Here is a 27,385-nt window from a genome sequence, read left to right as displayed (position 1 = left end):
CAAAAGAGCCAAGTTACAATATGCCCGACAACACCTTGACACGCCTCACAGCTTCTGCCACGCTGTAATTTTAAGTGATAAGACCAAAATAGAGCTTTATGGTCACAACCATAAGCACTGTGTTTGGAGAGGGGTCAACCAGGCCTATAGTGAAAAGAATACCATCCCCACTGTGAAGCATGGTGGTGGCTCACTGATGTTTTGGGGGTGCGTGAGCTCTAAAGGCACGGGAAATCTTGTGAAAATTGATGGCAAGGTGAATGCAGCATGTTATCAGAAAATATTGGCAGACAATTTGCATTCTTCTGCACGAAAGCTGCGCATGGGACGCACTTGGACTTTCCAGCACGACAATGACCCAAAGCACAAGGCCAAGTTGACCCTCCAGTGGTTACAGCAGAAAAAGGTGAAGGTTCTGGAGTGGCCATCACAGTCTCCTGACCTTAATATCATCAAGCCACTCTGGAGAGATCTCAAACGTGCGGTTATGCAAGATGACCAAAGACTTTGCATGACCTGGAGGCATTTTGCCAAGACGAATGGGCAGCTATACCACCTGCAAGAATTTGGGGGCTCATAGACAACTATTACAAAAGACTGCACGCTGTCATTGATGCTAAAGGAGGCAATACACAGTATTAAGAACTAAGGGTATGCAGACTTTTGAACAGGGGTCATTTAATTTTTTTCTTTGTTGCCATGATTTGTTTTATGATTGTGCCATTCTGTTATAACCTACAGTTGAATATGAATCCCATAAGAAATAAAATAAATGTGTTTTGCCTGCTTACTCATGTTTTCTTTAAAAATGGTACATGTATTACCAATTCTCCAAGGGTATGCAAACTTTTGAGCACAACTGTACGTCTCCTTCACAGTACACCTCGTAAGGCTACCAGTTTTAGTCCATTAGTGTACTCCATATGAGCTTATGTTACTGAAAGACAAGTAAAGTTCTCAATTATCGGCTTATTTGAGCAAATCACAAAACAGTCGGTATTTAAAATTTAAAAGTTTTCACAGCGCGCGCTTCCCACCATAAGGACTCGTCACCAGCATTCGATTATTTCACTTTCCACTGAACATGTTTTCAAATTAAGGATGGATTTACTGTAAATATCACTGTGTATAATCCGTTTAATAATAATAACCCTATGCCAAAATTAAAATGTCCAATATAAGGTATTAGCCATCAATACTTAGATTTGACTCAACTAGAAAATTCTGTTCAGTCGGAGAAATTGAGCAGCTGACGTCACGGATCCCACCTTTCCCACGTGTGTGACGAGTTCGCTCAGAATAGTTTCATCCTCCTCCAGTGCATCAGTGTAGTATTGTGTTCTCTTTTTCACACACACTTTATCAGGTGGCACGAAAGCACAGCTTGAAGTCTTGTACGGGGAAAGTTGAAACATATTGTCTCTAATAACGTTTTAAGGACTACCTGCAAAAATGTATCGAGCTCCGGAGGATGTGAACAAACTCACTGAGAGCACGTATAAGGTAAAAGTCCTTTTAAACTGATTTATGTGTCCTGTTTGTTGTTGACTACGTGTTATAAACTGTACCAAACAAGTACGTAGGTTTGTGATAGTTGTCTTATTAAGTTAAGGAACTACGACACTTACACATTGAAATATTCAAATTTTACAATAGAAACTTGAGTGCATATTAAAGTGCCTCAGTTGGTAGAAACCTGTTTTTGCTGTACTGTTTCTGTTATTACATACCTGACTGTTCATTGTTTTGCCAAGGGTGTGTGTGTGTCTTGGGAATTCAGAGAACTGTCCAGAATTACATTGTCGGGTTTACAGGGCCCTAGATTGACTTTAGCAGGACTTTGGTCTCATAATAGACAACTGGATTAAGTAAATGATTAATCTGCTACATCAGAGCTATATTTAGAAAACAATAAAAAGTGTTATACATTTCTCTTATAATGATGCTTAAAGGCAATAAAATGTGGTTAATCAGTCTTTATTTTACTCTCAATGGGGGAAAACGTGTCCTTTTTAAATATAGAAGAAGAGTACTGGTGTAGGCGCTTCAAATCTGTCATTTTTGGGTGAAGTTGCTTAACAGTTTCATTCAAGTGTAATATGAGCTGTTTCCTGCTCTCTCAGAATGTGATGGAGCAATTCAATCCAGGGCTGCGGAATCTGGTCAACCTGGGGAAGAGCTACGAGAAATCAGTGGCTGGTAACCACGTCACTTTACTATTCCAGAAAAATATACAGTACATGCACCATCACTATCCTCCAATTTTTGCATGGAGCTGCTCAAAGAGAAAGCATGCTGCTGGATTCAAAACAGCTGTGATAATAGATAACAGAGAAATTATACTTGCTACACAGATTTCAGTTCCTGTTGATTAATTTGCTGTATTCACTCTCTCACAGCAATGACCTTTGCTGGAAAAGAATATTTCGACGCAGTCTCAAAGATTGGGGAGAATGCTGCTGTGTCACCTGTTTCTAGGGAGCTGGGTGAGTATTACTCTCTAATCACTTCCCAGAGGTCCTAATCTGGCCTTCACCTAGCTATATGGATTTACTGTAGAGACAGATCTGCTAAACATTTCTACTTCTTTGCTCTGAGCATGTCTTGGAATATCATGTGCTATTTATTTCCTCTTTTATCAAAAGACTGCATAGACCACAGGTTTACATTTGCATCTGCATGTAGTCCCCGATGGGTTTGGTTCTTGTTGACTCTGTGACTCAGTATAAATTTGATTCATATCATCTGAATATACAGACAGAGCTATGCTGTGATTTCTCAATTGGCATCTGTTAGGTAACTTTTCATACTCCCCATCTCTGGTTTAGCAGAGCAAGTCTAAAAAGGCTTTTGCTGTCCAGTGTGGCTGTAGGTATCCTGTGTCCCCTTTGTGATTTTACTGAGCTCCCCTGTCCATGTCTGGGCTTAAATCCTGCAATCCCTTCCAGACAGCTCAGATGACCACTAGATAGTGTGAATTCTCTCGCATGGTATGCACACACTGGCAGCAAACAGTTACGCTGCGAGACTGTCCAAGAGGCTCTCTTGTTTTAAAGATATTATACACTGATCAGCCGCAACATTAAAACCACCTGCCTAATATTGTGCAGGTCCCCCTCGTGCCACCAAAATAGCACCAACCTGCATCTCAGCATAGCATTCTGAAATTATATTCTTCTCACCACAATTGTACAGAGTGAATATCTGAGTTACCGTAGATTTTGTCATTTCGAACCAGTCTGGCCATTCTCTGTTGACCTCTCTTCAACAAGGTATTTCTGTCCACAGAACTGCCGCTCACTGGATGTTTATAGAATAATAATAGAATAATAAAGAAAAGCAGCTAATAAGTGCCCAGCATAGATGGGATCTCCTTAAATACTGTTTAAAAAGCATCCCAGGGTGATACCTCAAGAAGTTGAGAAAATGTCAAGAATACATTTTTGCAAATTATAGGCAAAAGGGTGGCTACTTTTAAGATGCTAAAATATAACATAGTTTGAATACATCGTAAATGTATTTGTTTATTTTTTTAGTCTCAAAATATTTCTCATAGTTCCATTTTCATTATTCCATAGTTTTGATTACTTTAATATTATTCTGAAATGTAAAGAGAACAAAAATAATAATAAAGAATGAGTAAGTGACCCTTAACTTTTGACTGGTAAACATGAAACGTGTAAAGGCGATTTTAGTGTGACATAATCACTTGCTAAACTTTTGTGTAAATTATGTCAACATACCATAAAACCCTAAAATGACTATAAAAATGATGATTTAAACAACTTTACAGTTCAAATAAGACATGAGTTTTAACAGAAGAATTAATGTAAGTGCTTTTATAAAATTATAAGCTTCACTTTCCTGCCTTAAAACTCTCCAAAAATTGGCCCTTTCAGTTCCATTGAAATTCCCTCACTGTAACCTTTTTTTTTTTTTTTTTTTTTTTTGGTATTCAACATTATGCAACAAATGCTGTTGATTGAGCTTAACTTGTATTGAACCCGGAATATTCCTTTAATACTTTTTGTGATTACTGGTGCATGCAGAGGTGGCGGTAGCAGAATAGCAACATTATCTACAGATTAAAGCTCTTGCACTTGGTAAAAGTTTCAAAAGGACCTAAAAGAATATTATGAGAATTTGTTCCTTATATGAAGAATGTGTGGCTTGTGGTTGATTTTGATACTTGATCAACACTTAATTAAGCAATCATTGTATTTATGTTCCTAAAGTAAAAGTCCACAATAGTCAAGTAAATGTATGCTGACTCAACACAATTTGAATTTGATAGTAACTAATAAGAACTCCATACTGCATGTCTCTATTCTTATTCAAAATCGTTGGGCCACATGTCATCAAATGATCCAAAATAATGAATTACTGCTGTAACTTTTCATTTAGTTCATAAACACAGTGAGTTCTCTGGGGAATCTAAACATTCATTTGAAACTGTATGACTGGAATGTAGAAAGTGCTCATTCTGGTCACCACCTTTTTCCCTTGCTGACATGCTCTTTTAAAATGAAGCCCAAGAACGTTCAAATGCAAGTATACATTTGTTGTTTTACCAGAAACAAGTTCCTTACTGGGTGGCAAGGTGCCTGTCATCTTATGGTTGAATTGTCTGTGACAGACAGACATCTCACTTCACAAACCAGAATGTGGTTGTTAGGGACAGATGACTGTTTGGTTTAGGTGCTTGATGATATGAACTGGAAAATACTTTGGCCACATTTGATGGGAAGAGGGCTTTTCAACAACCCCTTAGAACATTGTGTTAGAGATTGCAGAGATATTTGCTGCTGTTTGGCATAAAACCAGCCTCTTATGATTTTTTTTTAAACCCTTACAACACTGGTTGCATTTTAATTTGTGATCTATTGGAAACAGAATTGGGCAGCAGAGCACGTGTGTGACGCACCCCAACCCCGTTAAAGGCGAATATAGCGGACCAGGTTTCGACACAGACTAGAGAAGCATAATTCTTATGTAATTAACTTTATAGAACTTTGAAGGTGTTTTTCGAGCGAGCACACTCGCTAAATGTAGATGGAATGCATTTTAAAATACTGAACTGGACCTTCCTGCAGGAAACAGAATGAAGTGACAAACAAACTGTCAATATTTTTTTGAGGTGATTTTCTTTTTTGAATCTGGACTGTTCCTCCCCAATTTTACCACTGCCTATACCTGTCGAAGATTCATAGCATATGAAGTTCTAAAACACCCCCAATACTTTCAGCCTTCTCCTGTCGAAGATTCATAGCATATGAAGTTCTAAAACACCCCCAATACTTTCAGCCTTCTCCTGTCGAAGATTCATAGCATATGAAGTTCTAAAACACCCCCAATACTTTCGGCCTTCTCCTCGGACATTGAGACATTAAATCATTAGGTCTTATTCATGAAACATATTTTTAAAGAAATTTCTGTGTAAATCGTATGTAAACCATTTGTGTGTAAATTGAATTGAATGCCTCAATTTCAATACGAGTGAATTTATGAACTAATTGCACAGAAATCTGTTTGTGTTTCGTGAATAAGGCCCATTGTTTGAGTATTTCCTGAAAGAGATTTCTACCCCTCCCTGTGATTTATAGTTTAAATATTTAGTTTATCTATTAGTCTCTACTAGTGTAGTGATTGACTGGTGTTTTTAGCAGGCCTATTAATTGACCAGTATTTGGCTATCGGCGGATAACCACTTAAAAAAATTAATAGGAGTGTTACATTCACACGCGTGCCAGTTCCAAAGTGTTCTAACAAACTTGTCATTGGATAATGAAACATTTCTGTTTTCAATTTTTTTGTGAATTTTGAGTAAATATTTTGTAAAATAAGTATCAATTTCATTTGGTAAGTTTTGTGTCTCATTTGCTGTCTTTAAACTGTCTATTATGCTTACATGGGCATTTTATTGGTCATCAGCCACCCTGCCGCCTAGATATTGGTATCAGCATTGGTCATTTAAAAACCATTATTAGTCGACCAGTAGTTACTATGATGCTTCTCATTAGTTGCTGAACTGAGTAAGCATTAGGAAGTTTAGGAAAACAAACAAAAATATCTAAAATTTAAATTAAAATAAAAATTTAATTTTGCCATGCAATCATTGTAAATAAGAATCATGTGTACAAAGTAAAAAGCCAAACAAAACCTGTTTATTTATGCATAAGACATCTTTAAAAACCCAATTCACTGACCGTAGGAATTCATAGCATCAAAACTGCATCAATGTGTTGTTTACATAAGCCACCTTCGGGCCGAACAGTTGGTGACGGCATGAGAGTCAAACATTTAAGCTAGTTCTCTATGGAGGATGTTCTTGTTTTTAGTTTTTGGGAACTTTTACATTGCTGTGTGTTTGGTCCGGTGGCACACACAACCCCTCAGCATATGATGGTAAACCTCTCGCCTTTTTTCTTTGCTCTTAATTTTGTGACATGGGCTGTGCTTTTCATGTGCTTTAGCAGAGTAAAACCTAAGATAAAAAGGAAAGCGTTACCTTCATATGCTGAGGGGTTGTGAATGCCACCTGACCAAACATTGGTAAAAGTTCCCAGACTTGCTAAAAAAGGACATTTTATTGAAAAAAAACAAACATATAAGATTAATATATAATGATGTATTTATACAAGTTTAATGAACTAGCTAGCATAATCTCCCTCACTGATGAAAAAGACTCGTAGAGAAATAATGTACTATACTAAACCATCATCATAAAATCATGGAGATACACTAAACATACACAAATTTTTATTAACACCAAATATTAGCAAACTTGGCCAGTTACCAAAATTTATGATCATGTGTCGCTACATAAAACCCTTCCATCAGCACGGTTGAGCATGGTTAGCTTACCGTGCTGAGAATGGTTTGTAATCGTGCCGTGTCAAACCATGCTCAAGTGGAAATGCATCTGGAACTGTTCCTCACCATGCCGAAAACCGTTCGGCCTGATGGTGGAAAAGCAGCTATAGAAAGGTGTTTCAAAAGAGCATCTATTGTTTTGAAAGTCCTGTTAACTCTTAGTCCTGGTCAATGTTAATCTCTCATGACAAGTGTCTCATTTGTGTAAAGGAAAAATCTGTTTATATGTTGTATACACAAACTGCAGACTACTCTGTTTTTAGTGTACTATTTTTGGATTGTAGCTTTCCAAGAATAATAAAACCATCCCAGTTGTTATGGGAGCTAAGAGTCTCTCAGAAGTCTTCCAGCCACTATCATATATTTTAAAGGGATAGTTCACCCAAAAATTTAAATTCTCACATCATTTACTCACACTCATGTCATCCCAGATGTGTATGACTTTCTTTCTTCTACTGAACACATACAAAGATTTTTAGAGCAATATTTCAGCTCTGTAGGTCCATACAATGCAAATTAATGGTGGTTAGAAAAATAATCTATATGACTCCAGTGGTTAAATCCATCACTGGGTTGTTGTTATTACATCATATATTCAGGTCACGAGATGATGCCAACGTCCCCGGATGAAGTATGTCTGAAATCTTTTCATACTATTCGCATGCATACCTATAAGAACGTACTGTTTTGCAGGCAGAGACAGTTGAAGTCAGACGTTTACATACACTTAGGTTGAAGTCATTAAAACTCATTTTTTAACCACTCCACAGATTTAATATTAGAAAACTATAGTTTTGGCAAGTCGTTTAGGACATCTACTTTGCATGACATGAGTCATTTTTCCAACAGTTGTTTACAGACAGGTTGTTTCACTTTTAATTGACTATATCACAATTCCAGTGGGTCAGAAGTTTACATACACTAAAATAACTGTGCTTCTAAGCAGACACAATTCCAGAAAAGGATGTCAAGCCTTTGGACAATTAGACAATTAGCTTCTGACAGGAGGTGTACTGAACTGGAGTATGTATTTTGGATGTATTTTAAGGCCTACCTTCAAACTCAGTGCCTCTTTGCTTGACATCATGGGAAAATCAAAAGAAATCAGCCAAGACTGGTTCATCTTTAGGAGAATTTCCAAATGCCTGAAGGTACCACGTTCATCTGTACAAACAATAGTATGCAAGTATAAACACCATGGGACCACAGCCATCATACCGCTCAGGAAGGAGACACATTCTGTCTCCTAGAGATGAACGTAGTTTGGTGCGAAAACTGCAAATCAATCCCAGAGCAACAGCAAAGGACCTTGTGAAGATGCTGGAGGAAACATGTAGACAAGTATCTATATCAACATAACCTGAAAGGCTGCTCAGGATGCCACTGCTCTAAAACCACCATAAAAAAGCCAGACTACAGTTTGCAAGTGCACATGGGGACAAAGATCTTACTTTTTGGAGAAATGTCCTCTGGTCTGATGAAACAAAAATGTAATTGTTTGGCCATAATGACCATCTTTATGTTTGGAGGAAAAAGGGTGAGGCTTGCAAGCCGAAGAACACCATCCCAACCGTGAAGCATGGGGGTGGCAGCGTCATGTTGTGAGGGTGCTTTGCTGCAGGAAGGACTTGTGCACTTCACAAAATAGATGGCATCATGAGGAAGGAAAATTATGTGGATCTATTGGAGCAACATCTCAAGACATCAGCCAGGAACTTAAAGCTTGTGGGCAGAACTGAAAAAGCACGTGCGAGCAAGGAGGCCTACAAACCTGACTCAGTTACACGAGTTCTGTCTGGAGAAATGGGCCAAAATTCCAGCAACTTATTGTGAGAAGCTTGTGGAAGGCTACCCAAAACATTTGACCCAAGGTAAACAATTTAAAGGCAATGCTACCAAATACTAACAAAGTGTATGTAAACTTCTGACCCACTGGGAATGTGATGAAAGAAATAAAAGCTGAAATAAATAATTCTCTCTACTATTATTCTGACATTTCAAATTATTTAAAAAAAAAAAAATGAAAAAAAATTTTAATCCCCTTTTCTCCCAATTTGGAATGCCTAATTCCCACTACTTAGTAGGTCCTCGTGATGGCATAGTTACTCACCTCAATCCGGGTGGCGGAGGACAAGTCTCAGTTGCCTCCGCTTCGGAGACAGTCAATCCGCGCATTTTATCATGTGGCTCATTGTGTATTACATCGCGGAGATTCCGCATATGGAAGCTCATGGTACTCTCCGCGATCCACGCACAACTTACCACGTGCCCCATTGAGAACGAGAACCACTAATTGCGACCACGAGGAGTTTACCCCATGTGACAATATCCTCCCTAGCAACCGGGCCAATTTGATTGCTTAGGAGACCTGACTGGAGTCAATCAGCACACCCTGGATTCGAACTCGCGACTCCAGGGGTGGTAGTCAACGTCAATACTCGCTGAGCTACCCAGGCCCCAGACATTTCATATTCTTAAAATAAAGTAGTGATCCTAACTGACCTAAGACAACGAATGTTTTCTACAATTAAATGTCAGGAATTGTGAAAAACTGAGTTTAAATGTATTTGGCTAAAGTTTATATAAACATCTCACTTCAACTGCAAGTGCATCCTTCATCAAAAACAGTACATGCTGGACAGTACATGGTTTCAAATGCAGCACATGTCTTCTGAGGCAGTATGATAGGTGTGGGTAAGAAACAGATATTCTTTTGTTTTTGGCAATTCTCTTTATTTGTGCATATCGCCACCTACTGAGCAGGGAGGAGAATTACAGTAAAAAAAAAAAAAGGGTCTTAAATATTGACCCACACTTATCATATCACTTCTGAAGACATTGATTAAACCACTGGAGTCTTATGGATTACTTTTATGCTGCCTTTATGTGCATTGTGGAGCTTCAACATTTTGGTACCCATTTACTTGAATTGTATGGACCTACAGAGCTGAGATATTTTTCTAAAAATCTTTGTGTTCAACAGAGGAAAAAGTCATACACATCTGGTATGGCATGAGGGTAAATGCTGAATTTTCATTTTTTAGTGAACTATCCCTTTAAGTCCACGATGATGTCAGTGAAACATGGCATCATCATATATAGCACACAAATACATTTTTATTAAGAGCAAGGTGAGGGTCTATAAGAATTTGTATGTTTCAGTCATGGAGGTTATAACATCTGTAGGATATGACTATTTTGTCTTGATGATTAACATTGATATTTTCTGCATAAATGTGCATTGTTTCCAAAACAAGGACACAAAATTACAAATTAGTATATTTAGAACTGGCCTATGTGCATTTTCATGAAGAACACATCACATACACAACAACTACAACAAATCCATTACTTTTCAGTACTACAGTACTTAATTACCAATTATCGTTTGTAGCTGATTGACAATTGTAAATTCTCTTAATGTCAATATGAAACATGTAATCAGACAGTATTTCTGGGTGAAAAAGAATATTCAACAAGAAAAAAAATACTAGAAGTAGGAGAAGAAGGTGCATGCCAAGGATGTAGAAATAGAAGAGCTCATATTTAAAGTGAATTAAGTCCTGAAGACTACACTCTTTGAAAATTCAAGTTTAAAGTTGCCTTCAGAGAGAAGTCTGTTTTTCTGAATTGCGGTGGATACATCCCTAAAAAAACATTAGAAATAGTTACAACATGGGGCATCATGCACCTGTATTTTTTTTACATGGTACCAGTGGTGGTCTTGGCTTATTTGCTGCCCAAGGTGAGATAGGGCATGACCAAAGAAAAAATATTGTTAGATTTTTATGCAAAACATATTATGATTTACCTCACTGGTATCCTTTTCATTTAGTGTGTGAGTGGACTTGGATCCAAATCCCCCATGGTTTTTAATAAACCACACACGGTTGCAACTGAACTTGACATCAAGTGATCAACATGCACATTCATCATATGGAAATGAACCGATTGGACATTGTACAAATACTTGTATTGTGTTCCATGTGGAACTCATACAAGTTTCAAATGACCATTTTGGGTAAACCATCCCTTAGATCTGAATAGGTTATTTTTATTACAGCATTTTAGGTGAACAGTTACTTAAAGTACAACTTTATCTTAAAAATCAAGATTTGGCTCAAACAATCTAGGGGGGTACATGCCCCCTCAGTTTGAATGGGCATGACACTTCTGTGGCATGAACGTTTCACTTTCTTTTTCAGGAGTGGTTCTAATGGAGATTGCAGAAGTGCATAAAAAGGTCCATCAGGAGATGGAGGAGTCTGTAAGTATGCAGGGCCTTTCAGCAGCTTTATCACTCTTTTCCCTTATTACTCTCATTTATTTCTCTTTTTCATTTAAACTCCTACACAGGAGTGGCCCAGAAATGTGGTGAGAGTAGGGCCCCATTTACATCTTGCATTAACATGCATTTTCAGGGATCGGACCGTTATTGGATAGCACTTGACCACATTAAATGACAGGTGTAAATGAACCTAACATGCATTATGATCAGATCGTGATCGGATCACTGAAACCACATTCGGAGGTGGTCAGGGACTGATTTGGACCACATTCAAAGAAGGTGTAAATGCAAATGTGTTTTTGTTATCCGGATACAACTACGTAAGTAATTAATTATGTGATGAGGTTACGCTAATGTCATCAGTTGTTAAAGCGTTCATGAAGTGCTTTTTTTAAAGTAATTTTATTATCTTTCCTGAGGTAGTTTTTTTGCACCAAAACAGACACAATTTAGTAATTTATGATCATTTTCCACCCTGTTTTTGGCCCTCTGTCTGAAACGCTCTGTGTTGGCCTAAGCGCCTCCATAAAACTTTAACATAAATGCCCACTGTTCTGATTGTCTAACATCATCAACATCAGATTCAGCAAACTCATTCGGAAGAGATTGAACCTCGACATTATAAAATAAAATTGCAGGGTTTACACACAACGCACATCCAACACACGGCATCTAAATATATCAAATAACAAGAGGAAGCAGCTGAGTGAAAGAGTTGTAACTTGACACAGCATCTTTCAAAAGCGACAAGATGAACATGGCAGCGGTCAAAGAGTCTGTGTAGTTCATGTTTATATACAAAATAATTCAAAATAGTCCAGATGGGTCCCCTTAGGTGTTATGTTAGAATAGTTAGCCACTGAAGGCCTGCTTTTTTGACTTGAACTGCGCGCCAGTGTGTGGGGCCACGGGTGCAATGATGCACAGTACAAATGAGCAATGTGTCGTTATGTCACAAACAGACAGATTTCAAAAAGAGAAGTTTCAGCAGGGTGGCAACTATAAATGGGGGGGGGGGAGTTTCTCCCCTTTTCTCCCCAATTTGACATGCCCAGTTCCCAATGCACTCTAGGTCCTCTTGGTGGTGCAGTAACTTGCCTCAATCCGGGTGGTGGAGGACAAATCTCAGTTGCCTTCACTTCTGAGACATTCAATCCTTGCATCTTATCACGTGGTTTGTTGAGCGCGTTACCGTGGAGACTTAGCACGTGTGGAGGCTCACGCCAATCTCCGCAGCACCCACGCACAATTCACCACGCGCCTCACCGAGAGCAAAAACCACATTATAGCAACCACGAGGAGGTTAACCCAACGTGACTCTACCCACCCTAGCAACCGGGCCAATTGGTTGCTTAGGAAGCCTGAGTGGAGTCACTCGGCATGCCCTGGATACGAACTTGCGACTTCAGATGTGGTAGTCAGCATCTTTACTTGCTGAGCTACCCAAGCCCCCATTATAAATGCTCTTTTTAGACTGGAGAGGAGGTTTTGAGTTCTGAAATTTACAGTGTGTTTTTATAGTACAGTTACCTCTTATATGTTTAAATATCAAGGAATATTGGATTCTCCATTTCATGACCCCTTTAAAGTCATGTGTTGTGTTTTCTAGCCTATTCTGTTTATTCAACCATTGCAATGTAAAAAACACAACAGACACTGACGTCTTGGAACAATGAACAGTGTCACCCAAACAATGAACAATATCCCATTAATTATTCCATTGGAATATCTTGTTTCTCTCTCTCTCCTCAAATCCCCACTTGCTTGTGTCTCTGTCCTGTTTTCTAATCACTATGTGGTTCACGTGACACTCGCGTGAAACCAGGCTTCCCTCGTGTTTTTCAAATGAGAAAGATATTTAGAACGCTGGATGAATATCTTTGCATTTGCTTCGGCGACCTGAGATTTAGCTTTGGCGGCCACCAAAAAATTTTAAATGAAGAAAAAACACTGACTGTCAAAATGAAGAAAGCATTTGAATTATCCATCATGTTTTTAAAATTCACTAAAAGACCACAGCTTCTGATGTAATATGTATGTAGTGTTTTACATTTTGCATGGGTAACTTTGATCAGATCTCTATCCGATCACAGTGGAGATGCAAAGTCACTGCAAAGTGTAAATTAAATCCAGCTAAAGAAGAATATCCACATACTATCTGGATATGAAACACATGTTAATGCTGACTACAGCCAGGTCTCCTAAGCAACCAAATTGACCCGGTTGCTTCACATGGGGTACTCTCCTCGTGTTCGCTATAATGTGTGGTTCTCGCTTTCGGTGGGGCATGTGATGAGTTGTCCGTGGATGCCGCCGAGAATAGCGTGGGCCTACGGTAATACGCTCAACAAGCCACGTGATAAGATGCACGGATTGACGGTCTCCGATGCGGAGGCAACTGAGATTTCTCCTCCGCCACCCAGATTGAGGCGAGTCACTACGCCACCACAAGGACTTGGAGCGCATTGGAAATTGGGCATTCCAAATTGGGGAGAAAAAAAAATGCAAGGTGTAAATGGGGCCCTAGAGTAATACTCTAATATCTCAGACAACCCTCGTCACATCTATAAATGGAATTTCTTTTTGTTAGTGCATTGCTAGTGTGAAGGTCAATGTGGTCTTTAATACCTGGAGAAAGCTATTCCAAGGCTTTAAGCCAAACCTTAAACCCTTGGAAGATCCTAGGAAGTGCACTAATAGAATAAAACAATTTCTGGCTATTTTTTTTGTGCATTGGTATTCAGTAGCAGGCAATGACATTGGAGAAAAACATGAGGACATGAGCTTTACGTGTATTTTGCACTCATCAACCATACACACAATTATAGTAACATGCTTTTGAAGCTGACTATAAGATTTTTTTAATGTGTGTTTTTTTTTTTTTTTTTTTTTAACGTTGACATAAATCTCATGCAACATCTGTTGCCTAAGGGAAAGTGTGTGTGCTAAACTTTAAAGTGTGAGTTTATCTATGGTATGTGACCGTAATGATGGCTGACCCTTTTTGTCCCTCCAAACCCTGCAGAACCTTTTTTATCAGATAATCTTAGGTATTCACACATGCAGAATGTGTTATGAATATTTAACCACAGAAGCTGATAAGATAACCCCTTTGTTTACAATTCTCTACTTAGTCATGTTATTGTAGTTGTGTAATTCACCAAACTTAATGCAATATCACTGTTATTTATTTTTCTCTCCCTGTGACTAATTTGTAATTCCTCTAATTCTTGTGATAGATTAAGAGGTTCCACAGAGACCTCATCACAGAACTGGAAAAGAAAACCGATATGGATACCAAGTACATGAATGTAAGTATTGCATATTTTTTACTTCATCACTGTTCAGACTTGAGTAATACTTCATGTATTTCTCTCGTGTGCGAGCAATTTCATAGATGCTGTGATATTACCCTCCACTTAGGCCACTTTTAAAAGATACCAGTCAGAACACAAAATGAAGCAAGACTCCCTGGACAAATCACAGGCCGACCTGAAGAAACTGCGCAGAAAAAGTCAAGGGAAGCATTCGTCTAAATACGAGATCAAAGAAAATGAGGTGAGGGCATTTTTTTATATTTGGAGAAAAGTTATATCTATCTGTAATGCACTTGAACTTGCTCTCAGTTATTTACATTATAAAAAAATAATTCTGATTGATTCAGTTTAGTTTCTGGCTCTATTACAGGAGCATTCTTTCTTTGACACTCAATACCTACAACATTAATCACTGGGCTAGGCTCTTTGGTTTTTATAGCTCACCAGTCACCATTTTGGCCCTCTTTTCAAAGGCACATTGTTTCTTGAACAATTGGAAATGAAAGTCTATTTCCATAACATGTTTATTTTTGTCCTGTTTCGACACAGTTGTCTAAAGGAAAATTGAAATGATCGAATGCTGTGTTTATGAACAAAGCAGTGCCTGTAATCATGTTTTCACTAAACTGAACATCAATAATAAAAATGTGTTTTGTTGACAACGAATGACAACGAGTCTACAAAATTGAGAAAACTAATAACTAAGAAATTATCAACAAGTCTGATAAAACATTCATTAAGGCTCTGCTATTATAAACAAACTCAAAATGATAATTCTGGGTGGGGCTGATGATGCACATATAAAAACTTGTTTCTCAACATGCAAGGATCTATTGACCGAAAGTGGTTTGAGTTGATTAGGTTGCTTAATCATGTAGTACTGCCCAGTTATTCATTTACCTTCATTGTGACATGGTCCTTTCACAGCCAAGTTGCTTTTCATATAAAGTCATTTGTCTGGAATCTCATTCAAAACCATGTCATTTTATGTCCCTAACAGAACCTACTGAATAATAAATCCATATAACAATCATAACAGATATCTAACATGCACTTCTGTTGTTAAACCCACAGAGAGACAGTACTGTAGGTAGCTTGTGTGGGTCTCACTTGTCTAGGCATGATCCACAAATGAAAAAAATTATTCTGACAACAGACAGAAAACGACTCCAAGGAAACAAGCAACGTTCATGGTCACTATGACAACTTAGGTAGAGAGAACTATAATAGGAAGGGGAATCCTGTAAAGGAGAACAGAGCTTAGTTTCTTGTGGCATTTTCACTGGTTTGAAGTGTAACAGCTTTTATACAAGCTGCATCTAGAGAAAGTGTTACTCGGATACAATGGTTGCATTAGCATGAGGTGTTAATTCTCATTTTGTTAAATGTCAGTGTAATGCAAATGTCCTGAATTTTCCCCAAGTATATCTGTCACATTCTAGCTAAAAGTACGTTGACTAATCAAGAAACAAAGGATCATCTGTATTATTTCATGTAGTCATATATAAAATATACATGTATATTTTGTGATTTGTTATCATCTTTAGTACTTGGAGACCATCTCATCACGGGAGACAGACATGCAAAGGTTTATCGCTGAAGGATGTAGGGAAGCTCTGCTGGAAGAGAAAAGGAGGTTCTGTTTCCTAGTGGACAAACACTGTGCATTCTCAGACCAGTTTGCAGCTTTTCATGACAAGGTAACCCATTAAAAATTTTCTGGTTTCCCATTAAATAATTATAAAGGAATTGTTCACCCAAAAATGAATCTTGTGTGGTTCCAAACCTGTATGACACTCTTCTGTGGGACAGAAAAATGTATTTTTGAAGAATATCCAGAACATCCCCAAAGTTTGGTCTTTTCCTCACACATTCGCTATCATATGGCTTCAGAGGACTTGGGAAAACAGTGCACAAGTCATATTGGCTTCTTTTCTGAACTTTCTATGGTGCTTTTTTTTTTGTTGTAATTTTGGAGCTTGACAGCACCAGTTCTTATTCACTTTAATTATATGGTCAAGAGTGGCCAGGATATACTTCAAAAATTATTATTATTATTATTTTTTTAAAGTTTCACCTGTTATGTTCCACGGAAAAAGGAAAGTAATTTTCAATCAATAATGTTAGACTCATCAGAACTGATTGCAAATTCACATGGTTTCCCTTGCTTCCTTTAAAATGTTCATGCACTTTCACCCTCAGGCCAAGGAGATACTGACTGTCAAACTGCCCAGCTGGCAGGACAAGTGCACTGATGCCTCCAAGGTTCCAGACACAGTGATTTCCATGATTGAGGGTCTGCGGACTCCAATGACAGTCATACCCGAGTCCCCGTCTATTATGGAGCACAGTAACAGGGTTAGTCTCACACAGACAACCATTTTTTAACACTTTTCATATAATTGCAGTTTATAATCTGCCAATTATAGTTTGTCATTTCATTTTTTCTGTGAAAACTTCAACCAATGCTAACATTAAGCTAAAGTTCAGCTAAGGTTTTATTGTCCCTGCCACAATAAATTGTAGTTGATCAAATTTAAATGTACAAGTAAATTTGTACACCAACAATTAATATTTTAAGGTATTAAAATGTACGCATAATAACAAAGGATTTGAATACATTAATATATGGTACTATATGTTGTTTTTATTTTTTCTCAGAACCATTCAGAAGTTCCTCCACCAGCCCCGTCACTGAAAGCCCACACGAGCCCACTGGCCAGCATGTTCTCCCAGGACATTCCCAAAATCCCCATCTCATCAGAGCAGTACTCAGGCAAGCTGAAGACTCTCTTTTGCTTTGATCTATTTTGTTTAATCAGACAATAGCTTCTCATCTCAGTAGTCAAGCACAGTTTAGTAGGTTTTGTGTTTAAGAGAGACTCCTTAAAATATACTGTAGGTTTGATTGCTAATCAGACTGATTGCTTCCACAATATACCTTTAGATAATGGCACTGAAATAATGCTTGCTTTGAATTTAACAGATCAAGACAGCCTTGATGGAAATGGCCTGTCCAGGTCTACATCTTTTTCCAGTGGTATGGATGTGGTGAAGAAGACCAGAGTGCAAACTATTTTCCCCCACACAGCAGGAAATAATGAGACCCTGCTTAGCTTTGATGATGGAGACATCATTACACTGCTTATTCAAGATGAGCGAGATGGGTGGCTGTATGGAGAACTAGAACATACTGGACAGTAAGTTTAGGCTTGGTCTAAACAATTATATGTGCTGTTAAAAACAGCTTGTCATTTAGAGTTGTTGTATGTACATCAAACCCAAAGAAATCAGAATTGGCTTTACTTCTTAGCTTTGTGGTAATCTACTTTCACTGAGCACTTTATTAGGAACACCTGTACACCTACTTATTCATGCGATTATATAATCAGCTAATCATGCGGCAGCAGTGCAATGCATAAAATCATGCAGATATGGGTCAGGAGCTTCAGTTTATTTATACAGGGAGAAAATGTGATGATCTCTGTGATTTTGACTGTGATTTTCTACATGATTGTTGGTGCCAGACGGACTGCTTTGAGTATTTTTGTAACTGCTGATCTCCTGGAATTTTCACACACAACAGTCTCTAGCGTTTACTCAGAATGGTGGCAAAAACAAAAAACATCCAGTGAGCGGCTGTTATTTGGACAGAAATGCCTTGTTGATGAGAGAGGTCAACGGAGAATGGCCAGACTGGTTTGAGCTGACAGAAAGGCTACGGTAACTCAGATAACCACTCTGTACAATTGTAGTGAGCAGAAAAGCATCTCAGAATGCACAACATGTCGAACCTTGAGGCTGATGGGCCACAACAGCAGAAGACCACGTCTGGAACTTTATTAGGACCATAGTGTTTCTAATAAAGTGCTCCGTAAGTTTATATTCTAGTGTGCTCTTTATAGTTAACAAAATTAAACTGTAGAAGATATATGCATGTAACAAATTTATTGTCATTGTCTTTTGGAAAAACAGACCAAAGTATTGATGACTCATCTTGTACTACACAAATTTTTGTCCAATCAAATACTCTCAGGAATGATAATATCCCTTCCCCTTATGTCAGCTGTAGCCAACAAGCAAGTATCAAATCATGGTTCATGGCTGTGATGTAAACTAAAGGCTATTGGCTTTGGGATGAGCCTTTTGATGTCCTGCCCAAACTTTCTGTTTGTTAGGCAGAATATCTACACAGGAATGACTGCATCTACTGCACACCTTAAAGGGATAGTTCACCCAAAAATGAAAATTCTCTCATTATTTACTCACCCTCATGCCATCCCAGATGTGTACGACTTTCTTCTGCAGAACACATTCAGAGATTTTTAGAACAACATTTCAGCTCTGTAGGTCCATACAATGCAAGTGAATGGTGACCAGACCTTTCAAGCTCCAAAAATCACAAATGCAGCATAAAAGTAATCCATAAAACTCCAGTGGTTTAATCCATGTCTTCTGAAGCAATATGATGGGTGTGGGTGAGAAACAGATCAATATTTAAGTCCTTTTTTACTATAAATCTCCACTTTCACATTCTGATCAAAAAAGGATTGAAATATTGATCTGTTTCTCACCAAAAGTAATTGCATCGCTTCAGAAGACATGGATTAAACCACTGGAGTTTTATGGATTACTTTTATGCTGCATTTATGTGAATTTGGAGCTACAAAGGTTTAGCCACCATTCACTTGCATTGAAAGTGAAAGCGCTACAGAGCTGAGATATTCTACTAAAAATCTTCGTTTGTGTTCAGCAGAAGTCATGCACATCTGGGATGGCATGAAAGTGAGTAAATAATGAGAGCATTTTCATTTTTGGGTGAACTATCATTTTTTGTGATATCATGGGGTTTATAAGGTTTTTTCAAGGGACACAGCAACTGTTCAGCCACACATTTTCTCTGACCTTCTGTGTATTTGTCCATCTTTTTCTTTTTAAGACATTCTGCACTTTCACTGGAACGTGTTTACTTTTACATACATTTTTCATTGCTGGAAAGACTGGTTCCATGTTTCTGTTAATTTTTTTTCTACTAATTTGCAAAATTTGGTGAGGCATGTTTTACATGCCAAGCATGTTAGAGGTGCTTGCATATGTTATAAAGAGTCCTGGTGTTGGAAGCCTTTGCCATGAAAACTTCTGCAGACAGCAAAAGACTGACCTGTCTTGCATACTATGTTTCAGATTTCTCAAAGGTGAATTGTTTAATTTCTGCGGCACCAGCATCACCAAATGGAATGCAAAAATATTCACTTATGTCTTCCATTGGTCAGACAAAAAAGGCAGTCCCGTCACCAACTCGTGCCTTTGACTGAGCAAGTGTTGCTATGTCAGGCTTGTTGGGATACTCAAACAAAATGTTTTATAGCACCGCAGAGCCAGTTTTTATATTTTTGGGGGAATTCAGCCTAGGAAGGGCTTACTTTTAGTATTAAGCTAGGTTAAAGGGATAGTTCACCCAAAATAAAAATTCTTATTTACTCGCCCTCATGCCATCCCAGATGTGTATGACTTTCTTTCTTCTGCAGAACACAAATTAAGATTTTTAGAAAAATATCTCGGCTCTTTTGGTCCATTCAATGCAAGTTAATGGTGGCCAGATCTGTGAAGGTCCAAAAAGCACATAAAGGCAGCGTTAAAGTAAATTCATGTCTTCAGATCATCTTCTATGATAGGTGTGGGTGAGAAACAGATCAATATTGAGTTTTTCCCCCCTATAAATCTCCACTTTCACTTTCTCATTCTTTTGTTTTTAGCTATTCACATTCTTTGTGGATAGCGCCACTTACTGGGCAGGGAGGAGAATTTATATTAAAAAAGGACTTAAATATTGATCTGTTTCTCACCCACACCTATCATATCACTTCTGAAGATACAAATTTAACTACTGGAGCCATATGAAATACTTTTGTGCTGGCTTTATGTGCTTTTTGGCCCTTCAAAGTTCTGGCCACCATTCACTTGGATTGTATGGACCTACTGATCTGAAATATTCTTCTAAAATCTTCATTTTTGTTCTGCAGAAGAAAGTCATACACATCTGGGATGGCAGGAGGGTAAGCAATAAATATATATATATATATATTTTTTTTTTTTTTCATTTTTAGGTGAACTGTCCCTTTAAGAGAAAATACTTTAACACTGAAAGAATTACACATGTCGCCATTAATGCACTTATTGTATACCATTTATTTCAATGTTCATACTCCTATTGGACCCCTGCTTATGTTGCTAATAGGCTTACCTTTATGAAAATATTAAGATGACAAAGGAAATACTATTAAATGATCTTCACTGTAGTGAAAGGCACCTGTAACAGCAGTGCTTTAGCTGTGCTTTACGCGGTCTTGTATTTGTGTTTTTCGACATTTTAACAAGCTGCTTTGTTATACTTGACCAGCTCTGCCATTTCGAAGTTCCAATGTCCACATAATTTCCCTTACTACCCATTATGCTGTCACCGCTATTTTGAGAAATAAAAACATATTAATGAACTGATGCACACTTAAAGCTCAGTTCAAAGTTAGCTGCAGCTGGTTTTGTGACAGTTCCTATGCAAACAATTGCATATGCATTCTTCACAATTCATTGTGCTCCAGTGTGCATTTGTGTCACTATAGTGATCTTTTATTAGTCATATACTATAACTGCTTAAAAATCGCCCTAAAGAAATACATTTTATTTTTGAAAAATGACTCCAGTTATATTGGTTGTCCTAATAAAAGCAGATTTATTTTACATGGAGCTGGGCTGCCTCATGGGGGTCGCCAAGTTGAGATCACATGACCTGCTCAATACGGCATGCTTTATTGTTCCAATCTTGAATGACTTTCAACAGAAGATGTAAGCCAAAGTCACAATTAACTTTGATTGTATTAACAAAAATTAAGTGAAAGTGAATGGTGACCAAAGTTTTCAGTCTCTAACATTCTGCCAAGCATCGCCTTTTGTGTTTCACAAAAGAAAGTCATACAGGTTTGGAAAAACATAAGGGTACGTAAATGATGACAGAATTTTCATGTTTGCGTGATCTATCCCTTTAATGCACGTGGAAGAGCTATCACACATTTTGTTTATCAGACATAATAAAGAAAATCATGATGCACATTATGGTTTTATGCTTTGTATTCAATTGCAGACGGGGATGGTTTCCCTCATCTTATTGCCAAACTTACAATGAGCCAGTTATCACAAACAGGTGAGCACAGAGAAACAGAAAATCTTGATTGGATTTCAGCTGAAAGAAACAGTTGTCTATCCAAATAAAAGGCAGTAATATATGTACTTTGTGTTCAGCAGAGTGGAGAGCCTGTTGCATAGTCAGAGTGCGGTTGATCTTCCAGAGCATACGGAGCAAGACGAGGTGGTGGAGGAACCGATGCTGCTGCCCCCGCCTGACTACAGTGACTCATCCAGGGACAGACCCATCAAGGCCTACACCCCCTCTCCACAGAACACGGTAAACACAGTGTGCTGGATGATAGGAAAACTAAATGCAAAGTTAGTTGAAAAAGCTGCCAACAGGAGTACCTCTATCTGGGCCTCTTCTTTTTTCTTTTCTTTTTTGTTTCATGGCTGGAATAAAGTAGGCAAAGCCCTTGATGTGTATTCCGGGAGGGACTCCCCTGATCAGATCGGGTTTTTCTCTAGGGTGAACATAAAACCTCTGTCCTTTCCTGCTTCTGTACAGCAGAAAAACATGAACAGTGCACACATAATCCATAAAAGCTGCCATATTGTATGTTATGGGGCCAAGCATCGAAAGTACAAAATATACAAAATTCTTCTTCTTCTTCTTCTTATTATTATTATTCCGCTGTTGAAGTCTAATTTAATTTTAATTTTTGTAATTTACAGCCCATAGAACCGTAAATAGGAAAGTTGTGAAATTTGGTACACTGATAGAGGACACTCTCAAATGTAACTGACCCAAATTTGGTGTCTGTAAATCTAGCGCCACCAACGGTTCAAAATTTCACACACATTTCAGCCTAAAATTTTTAAACCGTAAGGCCAAGTATCAAGTATCGTTACAAATTTTGGTATGCATCATCAGCACCATGCCTTGAGGGCACTTATAAAGTTCGGGGCCAGCGCCACCTTGTGATCAATAGTTATAATGAAATGTTTAAAAATGCCTATAATGTATGAATGATTTGGCTTATCCTGTTACTGCTCTCTTTAGATTCATTTGGTTATGCCGAGTAAGGTGATGCCCAATTTGCCATGGTTTGCTATGCTTCCTGTCCGGCATTTTGAATTTAAATGAAAAACCAGCTTTTTCAAACTCTTCCTAGGCCGTTTCGCACAAAATTTGTTGTGTATCATCTAGGGACACACACGACAAAAAAGTTATAAAAATCTTTTTGATAGGCCAAACGGTTCTCGAATAACGCATCAACAAAATAGATGGCATGATGGCAAAAAGGATCTGAGGCTGTATTTCAGCAACACTTTGGCATATTGACATGAAACTTGTGTCATTGTCACCACACCTTGACTGCACCACATACATTTGATGACAGCACTACCTATTTGTAAAAAGTTATAATGAATTGTATTGTAATATAAGCAATTCTATTTGTTTTTATACCGTTTATCTTACAGTTGTAATCAGTGATGTCACACTTTCTTACATGCAGTTTTGTGTTATTGACCCCGTAATTAGGGGCCAAGCACTGCCTAGTGGTCAAAAGCTATAAAAAACAGTTATATCTACATATAACCTTTAAACTGCTTGGTTTAAAAGATAGTTTTTGTCTAATTGAATTAGTCGGCAATGCACATTATAAGACCTACAGTTATGTAACCTTTGTTCTTTGCCAGGGGACCTAGGGAGGGATAGATGAATGCTCTGCATTACTGTCTTTGTGAAAAATAAAAAGACATCTGAAAAATGTTCCCTACCTGGTTTTGACATTATTAGACAGAGTGGGGACGATTAGCGTTGCACCATGTCAACTGATGTCGAACTGAAGTATCTGGCTCCCTCTGCTGAATGACCTCAAGCCACATCTACTGCCTCAGGGCAATGAGATCAAAATGACCGTGTTTGGAAACTGTAATTGCTTTGAATATGTTGCTGTAATAGAAACACATGGACTGTTGTGGCAGATTTAAATACTTCTCCACTGCAGCCACCTCAGGTAGTCTCTCCTTTATCTCACTCTGCCCTGTTGTGCATTTACTGTGCAAACAGGCATGCTTTGATCTGAGATATACCCCCTGTCAATGTGTGTGCACATTACAAAATATGACACTTTTAATTCCATGTTTGATTGGTACATGCTTAAGTGTTTATGATTGTTCTATGACATGGTTCTCAACTTAGTACCTTTTTTTTTTTTTTTTTTTACCAAAATTGTATAGCTTAAAGTTTAAAAAGAAGTACAACCCTAATTCTGAAAAAGTTGGGACAGTATGAAAAATGCTACTAAAAACAAAAAGGAGTGATTTGTAAATGATATTCACCCTTTGCTATAGTGAAAGCACTACAACTACACATTATATGATGTTTTACCTTGTGAATTTCATTGTTTTTTGTTTTGTTTTTTAATGTACAGTAATTTCAAATCAGATGATTGCAACACACTCCAAAAATGTTGGGACAGTCGTGTGTTTACCACTGTGAAACATCACCATTTCTTCTAATAACACTTATTAAGCATTTGGGCACTGAGGACACAGGTTTGTTAAGTTTAGAAAGTGGAATTTTCCCCCATATAGCAAAGGGTGAATATAATTTACAAATCACTTCTTTTTGTATTTATTAGCATTTTTCATATTGTCCCAACTTTTTCTGAATTGGGGTTGTACTTCAAAACAAACATGAAATAACTAATCTTACCATGAACTTCATTGGCCGAACATTATGCTAAATTATTTACATGACATAAGCTGCTTTGGAAAATTTATCATTTGTAAATGCATGAACAACAGAGATGCCCATGAATAATTATATGGTAAGTTATTGAGCATTGTTTTCTACCTGCTGTCTGCAACCCTATTAGCACAGACCTGCTACCCACCAGTTGAGAACCTCTGGTTTATGAAAACATAGAGCATACAACAGTATTGTACAGTACGTCATATGTAAAGTATCATCTTCCCTGACTGTTTACAGTTCGTAGTTACTAGAATTAGTTATGATTAGATTGTCATCACTCAGATCTGGTAAGCAAGCGTTTCAAGATAATCAAGATTTCTGAGGCATACGAGGTCATAGAACACAGTGAATGTTCTAGTTGCTAAAGTTTGCTGGTGAAATGACAGAACTATACAGTATGTTGATATCCTAATCAGACCAGTCTGACAGGGGAAACTTTGCTCTTCACTTTAAGGTTTCAAAGGATGGAAACTGTTACAGAAATTACATTTATTCCACCCACTTTTCATTCTTATGTTGTTTTTTTTTTTTAATCTGCAACAGGTATCTTTGCCAAATGGTCACTCCATTCTCCATTCCTTGGGTGAGTAATTTTAACAGAATATATTACCAGTACTACTAAAATGCCCTAGAATTTAACCCATTCTCTACAACAGTGATGCCTCTCTTTCTACTCAGGGGTGGGAATCCATTTGCCACAGTCAGACTACGACCCACTGTTACAAATGACAGATCAGCACCAGTCATTTGATGGAACTGGATGCACCCCTGCCCTGATGTAAAGTTGTGTCTCAGAAGTTTTGATCTATATTGATGCAATGCAGATATGGCAGAGGAACCAAATGAAAGGGTTCTGTTACAGAATAATTTTTAATCTAAAGAGTTTCTAAATAAGCAAACACCAGCACAATTTAAATGTATGTAAGTCATTATTTATAAGGATTTGATTAAATTATTATTTTAAATTGTAACTGAATTTATACACTACGGTTCCAAGAGAATGAACAGCACTAAACAGGCTTTTCACCTCTACTCAATGAATACCTAGTTTCTGATCATATTTGTCCTCTGTCTGCATCTGGGACTTGTTAGGGTAAACTGAAGACACCTATGCATGGCCTAAAGTTCAAGTGTTGAATCCCCTAATTAGAAACATGGCACATAACCAAATCATATTTCATTTCAAATTCAGGTGAGGTGGTGTAAGATGCCAAAGTGTTCCATTTGGATTATGGTTTCATTGTAGACTGTTTGCATTATACAATATCATTGTTTTATTGTTTTAAAATGCTGATATATTATCTCCCACACCTTTTACACTTTTAAAAGAGGAAAATATAAAGACAGTTTTTTTTATTTTTTATTGTTGTTTATACCACCTCCATGTAAAATAAGAGTGCAATATGTGATAACATTCCAAGGAAAAATAGCTGCACAGTTGAATGTTGACTTAATGCCTTTAGCTGGAGATCATGTCAACCTAATGAGCATTCTTACCTAACTGATAGAAATGCTTGGGTCTTAACTAAATAAATGCTGACTTTTTTTTTCTTTTTTTCTTTTTTTTTATGAAGTATTTTCAGGTTGTGTACATAATGCATGTGCAAGCATGTTGTATCGGGGAATGTTTTTTTTTTTTTTCTTCTTCTTTCAGAGCTTTTTCTTTTTAGGTTGAAAATAGTGATTGATTGCCCCATTTACTGTTATAGCACATTACTTTGAAATAAAGATATATGTGGATAAGAAAATGTATTGGAGTTTTTAAATGTTATTCATGTTTTGGTTGTTTCTCTTTCTGGGTACATTGGTAGTCATGTACAATATGTATCTGTCTTTCCAGTGCTGCAGTTGTTAAGTGATATTTGTATCTTTTTGTACCCTTTTCACATTTACAGGTTTGGAATGCAGAAGTGAACTATAGTGGGATTAACTTCTATAGAGGGATATGAAAGACATAGTAATTATTATTTATATATATATATATATATATATATATATATATATATATATATATATATTATATATATAGTAGTAGTAGTAGTAGTAGTAGTAGTAGTAGTAGTAGTAGTATTATTATTATTATTATTATTATTATTATTTTGTTTTTTTGCATTCCCATTTGCTCCAATAGCAAAAGGAAAAATCCACTATTATGTTTTGACAACTTTCCAAAAAAGGATAAAAATGGAGTGTGGTGGATTACTGCAGTCAGAAGAGAGAAAGACCCTAAATTTACTAACACTCCCTCAACAGCTGTTGACTTTATTATTATTATTATTATTATTATTATTATTATTTCCCAGGTAATGTAACACAACATTTTTATAAATTTACACTGCATAATTTAAAGTTTCATAGATTTATGCTACTAAATTAAGATGGAAATGCATCATCACAGTCTGAAAGGTGTCCATTAATATCTTTCTTTCAATTAATTCCTTCTATGTTTGAAGATTGTGCTTCTGGTGCAAAAAACATGGGCTTGCCCAAGCAGTAACTCTGTTGCCTTGTGTCATCCAGCAGGATAAAGGTGAATGAATGATTTATCATTCATTGTGTCTCTAAGTCAATTTCTCATTCTCCAACACACTTATCATTTTTCAGTCATTGCATTCGGCATACTAAATGCTACATTAAATTGCAAAATGTGGCCACTCTGTTTTGTGGCCCCCTAATTAACAGGTTTGGTTATTCCAATAATCCCAGTGAAGACAAATACTGATGCTATGGCTTACTAACATTCTAGAGAATGTGTGCTTCCAAATTTTTTGCAACAGTTTGAGGTGGCCTTTTTATATTCAGCATGACAATGCCCCTGTGCACAAAGTGAGATCCATAAAGAAATGGTTTCCTGGTTCAGGTGGAAGACCTTGATTGGCCTGCACAAAGCCAAAATTGAACCCCAATGAACACCTCTGAGATGATTGGAACGCAGATTGCGAGTCAGGCCCCTTTACTCAACATCAGTGCCTGACCTTACTGATGCTCTTGTGTGTGAATGGGAGCAAATCCACAGTCATG

General features: G+C 37.4%; 1 protein-coding gene and 1 pseudogene across 2 annotated transcripts in view; one reads left to right on the top strand and one right to left on the bottom strand.

The window, feature by feature from the left end:
- Positions 1-1,828, bottom strand: part of LOC127423413 (transmembrane protein 130-like) — an 11,041-nt gene extending 9,213 nt beyond the window's left edge. Inside the window, exon 1 of one of the 2 annotated variants that reach the window (XM_051667677.1) lies at positions 1,731-1,828. The gene's annotated coding sequence lies outside the window, so the exon portion shown is untranslated. The remainder of the gene's footprint in view (positions 1-1,730) is intronic. The other variant, XM_051667675.1, reaches the window with a different exon arrangement.
- Positions 1,340-26,273, top strand: LOC127423412 (brain-specific angiogenesis inhibitor 1-associated protein 2-like protein 1; annotated as a pseudogene).
- The last annotated feature ends 1,112 nt before the right edge of the window (positions 26,274-27,385 follow it).

The sequence above is a fragment of the Myxocyprinus asiaticus genome, chromosome 32 (assembly GCF_019703515.2).
Source record: "Myxocyprinus asiaticus isolate MX2 ecotype Aquarium Trade chromosome 32, UBuf_Myxa_2, whole genome shotgun sequence".
Taxonomy (NCBI): Eukaryota; Metazoa; Chordata; class Actinopteri; order Cypriniformes; family Catostomidae; genus Myxocyprinus; species Myxocyprinus asiaticus.
The sequence above is the reverse complement of the archived record's forward strand: the minus strand, read 5'-3'. Positions and strand labels throughout refer to the sequence as shown.